Source organism: Dysidea avara, chromosome 9 (assembly GCF_963678975.1).
Source record: "Dysidea avara chromosome 9, odDysAvar1.4, whole genome shotgun sequence".
NCBI lineage: Eukaryota > Metazoa > Porifera > Demospongiae > Dictyoceratida > Dysideidae > Dysidea > Dysidea avara.
Window position 1 is genome coordinate 8392617 of NC_089280.1, and position 7824 is coordinate 8400440.

A 7824-nucleotide genomic window follows, 5' to 3' on the forward strand; every position below is an offset into this window, starting at 1 on the left:
AGGGGCTTTGTCAATGCCATAAACTTATTATATATTTTTAAAAACACTACATGTGCAATAATCATAAAACGTGTGGGTTTTCAGGGTAGACTATGCACACAATTTTTGGTCCTTAAAGGGTTAATTAATACCAGGCATGGGGCCAAGTACATTTAAAAGTACTTAAGTAAAGTACAAGTACTTTTGAATTTTCCAAGTACAAGTACAAGTACTCCAGCAGCAATCAAGAGAGTACTTAAGTAAAGTACAAGTACATGCTGGAAGTACTTAAGTAAAGTATAAGTACATTTGCTGTAGCAAAATATATACTGTATTCAGTGTATTGTAGTATGTAAGTGTGCCTAGGGGCATGGTACTTTCAGGTTTTGTCAACCATTCTCTCTCTTAAACCCTTAAAATAAATAGCAGCATTGCTTTTGTTTGCCGGAATGCTATAACATCATTAATCATGGCTACATGATACATAGCAAGGTTGAGGAAGGTACTAAAATAATTGCAAGAAGTTGCTTCATACAATTTTGTTGTTCTCATTGTACACCCATTGTGTACAAACTACGTATAATGTGTGCAGTACTTACAAGTATTTAAAAGTACTTTAAGTACTCAAGTACATACAAGTACTTAGTGAAGTACTTGAGTATAAGTACAAGTACATTGGGGAAATTAAGAAAGTATTTAAGTTAAGTACAAGTACTTTCAAATCTGTACTTAAGTATACTTAAGTACAAGTACTCATGTACTTGGACCCATGTCTGAATTTAATACAGCATCTTAACTTAAGCTTTTTGGCCAAAGTCCGTACAGTGAAGTTAACATTACAAGGTTAGCTAGTTATACATAGCCAGACATGCTTTTCTTATTATTGGGTAGAGGATAACTTGCACAAGATAATTATGTCTGCATCAGACCCTTTTTCTTACAAAGAAGTTACATAGCAAACCATGTACAGTAAATAGCTAGTTAACCTTGTGAGTAATTATAAGGCAGTCCCAAAAGCTATTATGGTCATGCTTCACTATCTTTAAACAGAGACCTATATGCTAGTTTCATAGGTGCTTCTACACATCTGCTTATTAATGGACTTGTTTTGCACGAGCTCATGAATAATGAAATAATTATTAAGCTTAGTATATTTGAGGTCATAAAATTATTTTTGGACATGCTTCACATGTCCACTAAAATGAGTGAATGGCCTCATTATAGAGGTGGTCTATTATATGGAAGTGGTCTTTGTAAAGGAGTGTCGTACTATCAGTGGCAATTTTATGAAGTTTTGACCAATTCATTTTTTTTTTCAGTTTTAGTTTTAAATTTCCACTGTTTACAATCTCTAATTCATTCCATCTGGTGAGACTTCAATTTTTACCATGTGAAAGGCCATCTGATAATTCTCCTCATGCACACAAAGTAAGGTGCACTACTAAAGTAGGCTTTGGTGCAAACTGAGGCACAATATTTGTAGAGGGACCTTCTGTATACACGTAGTATCAAAACTGAAGAACACCAGCCTGTACCATCACCAATAGACTACTGACCTCTGCATGATAATTTCTATCAGTACAGCTAGTTGTGTGAAGCCAGCTTCTATGTTTCTTTTTCATTAGGTCAGGAATACCTTAAGCTTCCTCTGGTACATTATGCCATCAGGAAAAGCGGTTTGCTAAGCCTACATAAAAAATTCATTAGAAAAAATGGCCTGACTACACCAGACTACAGTTGTCAACATCTGGAAATTATATCTGATTGGAGAATTATTGCACTGTGGGCCAGCACTGCATGCAGGTCAGCGTTGAAACCAGGTCACTACTGCTGACCCGGATGATCCACTGACCCGGATTTGACCCGGATGTGACCCGGATTAATTAAAGCCGACGCGTGCGATAAGAGCTATGTTTCGGCTAGTCTCGAGCGAGTGAACGAGACTACGTTTTGAGCGTTCGATTCGTGTTGAGTAAATATTGCAGCTTCAGCCTAGCTGTAGGTTGAAGACCAAAAAAAAAAAAAGGTCATCACCTACTGACAATAGCTACCCCTCACCATAGATACCCTCAGTTTCGTGCTACATACTGCACTTACTAATAAATGGGCGTGGCTGAGCGTATGTTAGTAATGCGATAAGTGGGTGTGGCTCACGAAAGAGCTACGCGATAGTGTTTATAAGTTTCCACGTCGTCAAACGAACAATTTCGTTTCTCACGTGATCCAATCCGGGTCATACCCGGATAATTTGTAAACCGTGTCGGACCCAGATGACCCGGAGAAAATGTGACCCGGTTGACCCGGATGACCCGACCCGGTTTCAACGCTGATGCAGGTAGCTACAGCTAGGTAGCTATGCAACTGCACTCAAAGTTTTGGCTGGTAATGATAAAACTTTCCCTGCATGTATTTCCAGTGGTTGACCAATGAATTTGTAAATGCTTTGGTAGACTGCTGTTGCTTTCAAGTTTTCAAATAGAAATAATGTGCTATAAGCTTCAAGTATTCTGCTCTTCAATGATTTCTTGACACATGTACAGTAGATAACACTACTAACAAGCCTCCTTTATTCCAGGATAATTATAAGTAATGTAGCATTGAAAGTAATGTTCTTTTTTTCGTGGCCACTAGCCTATAGAGCTACTATATTGTATCTAACCCCCACCAATACTGTCTATTATAATTTCATGCAGTGCTATAGTTATAGCCTACTATAGATTCACTGATTTGCACATGGTTAGCTAGCTATACTATTTTTAGTTACAATTATCCCGCTCTATACTGTATTCATGCTCCTACACAGTAAAAACAAACTAGTGAAGGTCAGTACTAATTTCTGCCACAATACTCACTATTTTTGGGTAGTGACGTTCACTACTCTTTTGTATAGTGACCTTCACTACATGGTAGTAATATTCACCACAAAATTAGTAGTGAATGTTACTAAACAAAGAGTGAGTATTGTGGCAGACATTAGTAGTGATGTTCACTATATTTAGTAGTGACCTTCGCTAGTTTGTTTTTACTGTGTAGGTTAATATTTCTAGTAGGCCTCAACAGCTGACCTCAACTATCATAGGCTTCACACACAGAATACTTGCTATTAACCCAACTGAGGGCTGATCCAGAGGGGTGGATGGTGTGGCTAACCACCCACCTTGCATGTATGGTGTTGCATCCATTCAGACATGCAATATTTTGCTGAAATTATTCTATAATGCTAATCACAAATTTCGTTATTAAGTTTAGCAAATTATTTTATGAACTAAATCCCTGCATTTTAAGCCAATGCTACCCAGTCTATCCAAATAAATTATAGTAGCTTAGTTAATTATGTAAAATTTTCGTTGGCTATTTAATAGCAAGTGTCGAAAAATATGTATTGTACATGTACTATGTAGCTAAAGTATGTAGTTAAGCAGTTATGTTTCTTCTTGTGGGGTATGTGATTAGTAGTGTATACACATTAGGTATTCAATGGAGTAAACTTAATCACATCATTTCCTGCATAGCTATCACATACATTGTCAACATGCAGAGGAATGTGCATTATGTGCAGGTGTTATAGGTGTACTACATGTGTTTTAACCACAGGTGTGTTAGCTAACTCACGATCACCCTGTAGCTGGGAATGCATGCAAAATACAAAAATATGATAGCTAATACATATTGTACGCACTCATATGCACAAGAGCTACACACCATGCTACTCATATTATGTGTGCTTCACTGACTTGCACGCTGTACAAGCTAGACTGTCCGAACTAGACAATGACATTGCCAGTTCCCTTTCCCCAATATAAAATTATACTGGCATTCAAGACTCTCAACTTGAAATCTGGGAAAACCATCCACCTTGCTAGGCTGCCAGTAACCTATACTGAACAATCCTCAGCTGATGGTCCGCATCACGGAAAAAGATTAGGGGAGAACGAATTGCACAGACAACAAACGATAGTTAACTAACTAGCTGGCATATAACTGCAGTATGATACTGTACATTAAACTTAGATACTGTACATTAAACTTACCGCTGGTAGCTATCTGCCAAAAGAGAGTTCACATCAACGGATCATGTACACAATATCTGAACAAAGAAGAAATTGCTATCCGAGTTGTTAACTGTTTCTTGGGAGGTAGACTAACCTCCCTGTTGCGTAGGGAAGTAGCCACGATGCTTACGTGGCATTAGTATGGCTGCGACCATGATCACAGCCTATTCTGGTGCGCTTATTTAGTAGTAATATAAATTTTAACGGCGTTTATTTACAACAGGACATAATTACGCGCCCCTCTATTGTCTCTGTACATACTTGCCATTTCTCTACTATTCTTATTTCATTTCACAAGAGTTCCTATTGCAAAGGCGTGGTTTCTCCGCTTGAATTAGTCAATGCGCGAAGTAGATCGAGTTACTCTAATAGAGCAGTCAATGACTCTAACAGAACAGTCACGTTTCTACAAGTGCTGTATTTTATATTGTAAAGTCTGTAAGTAGCTAGTGATTTAAACTATAAAATCCAGTGTTAGGCAGAAGTTGTAAATATGCTGTAATATTGATTGCTGTCTTACAGCTGTTTTGTGACTGCTCTATTAGAGTATCTTGATGCAGTACAAGATGAAAGGCAAAGTGTTACTAAGGGTTTACTAGTTAAAATGGGTGTTAGTTGACTGAAGTTGCATGCCACTAAAATTACAGTTGTATTTTAATATTCTATTACTGTAATCTGGAGTTTCTGTCAAAACCATGGAAACTCACCTATTGTTTTCAACAGTATATGCTTACTCTAACAAAAAGTATTGAAATCCCATCCAAAAACAGCTTGTAGCTGTAAAAAAGTGCGCGTCCAAGTAAAGCAGAGTTAACTGCGACAAAAAGTAATGATATCATAATGAGGCCATTTGTGAGGTGTGCAAGTTGTAAAATTAATATTAGCTAATCAGATAATACAATATCATTGTTAAAGTGTTAATGAGAACTATGTGATGCTGCTAGTTTTTAAGTGTGTGAGCATCTTCATAAATGCCACATAAATTTGATTCTCAATAAAGCAATGTGTATAGATTCTCTGATAGCAATAAATAGTTTGAGTTTGGCCGCCTTTCCTGTGTACGGCAATGCTATGAACAAAGGAAAGGCGGCCAAACTCAAACTATTTATTGCTATCAGAGAATCTATACACATTGCTTTATTGAGAATCAAATTTATGTGGCATTTATGAAGATGCTCACACACTTAAAAACTACCAGTATCACATAGTTCTCATTAACACTTTAACAATAATATTGTTTTATCTGATTAGCTAATATTAATTTTACAACTTGCACACCTCACAAATGGCCGCATTATGATATCATTACTTTTTGTCGCAGTTAACTCTGCTTTACTTGGACAAGCACTTTTTTACAGCTACAAGCTGTTTTTGGATGGGATATATATTATGTGTATGCACACAGTGGAGTTTTTGATCTGGCAACAGGAGACATGATGGCTATGATGTATACAGAACAATCATCAAGAAGAAACTATAAAATAAACTATACTTTAATGAGGAGCCATGATCAAGGATTGATGGCTACTCTGAACGGCGTGATACATTATGTACATTTGTGTTTATTATTAGATAATATTACAGACGTGTGCATTGCGTAGGACTAGGGTTGACATGACTATACAGAGTGCACTGCTGGCTTGAACTTATTTCCCAGAACATGTACATGCCTTATGTGATAGTGTTTATTTAGAAGCAATGGTATAATATAAGTAAAGTGAACAATAATTGTAATAAAATATAAATGATATAGTGTCCCGGTTCCTAGCATTTTCTACTGTGAAAATTTAGTAGATTCTTACATCTATGTATATCCATTATTATCCTTCAAACCATTTAATCATGGTATATTGTCTAGTTAGTTATAATTATGCATTCACACAAGCTGATCAAGGTGACTGGATCACATCCGGCCAATAAGTTTCAAGTGTTATAATTATGAAGGTGCACACTTTAGATAGAAAATGTATAATAGCATAAGGACCATACATATGATACATGCACATGTATATATGACATGAAAAACTAGGTATATAGCAGTAAGTAGTCATGAGTTGTTTTGTCATGAATCATGATCAATTATCACCATTATTTAATCGCATCATGATCATGATTTATGGTGGTACAGTACATTATATAGTAGCTATTAATTGATCTATACACTTTTGTCCTTGTCAATGACTATAATAACATTTACAACTTTTCAAAATGATCAATCCAGCTGGTATGAATACATAGCCAGACTGTATGATAACATAATTATTCATATCCATTAAACACCAAATGTGCAATGTAATCTCAACTGATATTGGCAATCAAAATTCGTTGTCAGTATAACAAGTTTATGCAAGTTGCATACAAAGCCAGCAGCTAGTCTAGTTTTGACATTTATCCTCTGCTTTGCTTCAGACTCATTATTATGCATGCCATGCACAGTTGTAAGAATCTCCTAACAACCTGTATAATATTATGTTACAACGTAAGCTGTACAGTCATGTCAACCTTGTGTTTCGAACAGTGCATTATCTCTATAATATTATCTAATAATACATACACATGTACATTAGCCTACACGTGTCACGATTCAGACGTATGCCATTACCGATTACCCATCAGTCCTTGATGATACTGCTTACCGGGCCAATACTATGCACCGATTATAATATGACTCCTCATTAGAGTATTTGGTAGAACTTGTCTTAATGGCCACCTGTGTAGAAAGATCACTGGTACCTTTCTAAAAAGACCAATAACCTTTAAAATCTCCAAGTGAGGAAGTTGTACACCAGGCCATTTAATCCACCTGTTTAAAGCAGCCACCTGTCTACTGAGGCCAAGAATGTTGGCTTGAAATTAGATATGTATATACAAGTTATTATAAATTAAGTTAACCAGTTAAGCTTCTTGATAGATAGGGACCCGCCGATTATGCTCATAATTTTACCTATTATGCTATGCTGCACTGCTCAAAAAGTGACCTATCATGCTTAAATTTATGCTCAATACTTACCTATTATGCTCAAATTGTGCCCAATTATTTATGCCTCAGTTCTCATGCTCTGCTAATAATTTCCAGTTTATGGATACATAATAAGTGGCTGAAGCACAAACTTACTTGTCAAAATTTATATCACAGAAAAGATCGATATACTCTAATAGAACTGTCAGTTATTTGATTGTTCTATTAGAGTTCTATTAGAGTATATCGATCTTTCTGTAATAGCTACTTTGATAAGCAAGAATTCATACTATTACACAAATATTCTACCTATTATGCTAGCATTATGCTCAATGTTTTCAGGCACCTATTATGCTCATAATTATGCCAGCGTAATCGGCAGTTCCCTATTGATAGATTGTTCTGCATCATAGCCTTTTAAATTGTGAAGTCATATTTCACCATTGCCAAAATCAGATTATTACAAACTCTACTCTGTGTATGCACATAATTATACACTGTATATGTGTGCACATGTTGGTTTTGACTGTCAATATCATCACAGTCCCTTCTAACTTCCTAGAGAGAGGCCAGGAATCTAGATGTTATGCATAGAAGTGAATGAGCTTAGACACTTGCCATTATGGTCATGTGTGTGTGTGATTTCTGTTAGTTGAATGTAAATGTAATATATAAATTGCATAAATGTAAATACCCACGATAGTTGTAGTGACTTAACCCCTGCACCATTCACCTTTACCACCAGTTAACCCAACAAAATTATAAAGTCAAATTATAGTAAATTTCAAATCAAGCAAAAACACATAATTAAGTTGTTCGTAGCAGTTAGTACTC

The 7824-nt window shown here is 36.1% G+C and overlaps 1 long non-coding RNA gene across 1 annotated transcript in view; it reads right to left on the reverse strand.

Moving 5' to 3' along the window:
* Positions 1-7790: 7790 nt before the first annotated feature.
* LOC136267288 (uncharacterized) overlaps positions 7791-7824 on the reverse strand; it is a 2909-nt gene continuing 2875 nt past the window's right edge. The window contains exon 5 of the long non-coding RNA XR_010706607.1: positions 7791-7824. This exon is cut by the window's right edge and continues 24 nt beyond it. This is a non-coding gene — a long non-coding RNA (uncharacterized lncRNA).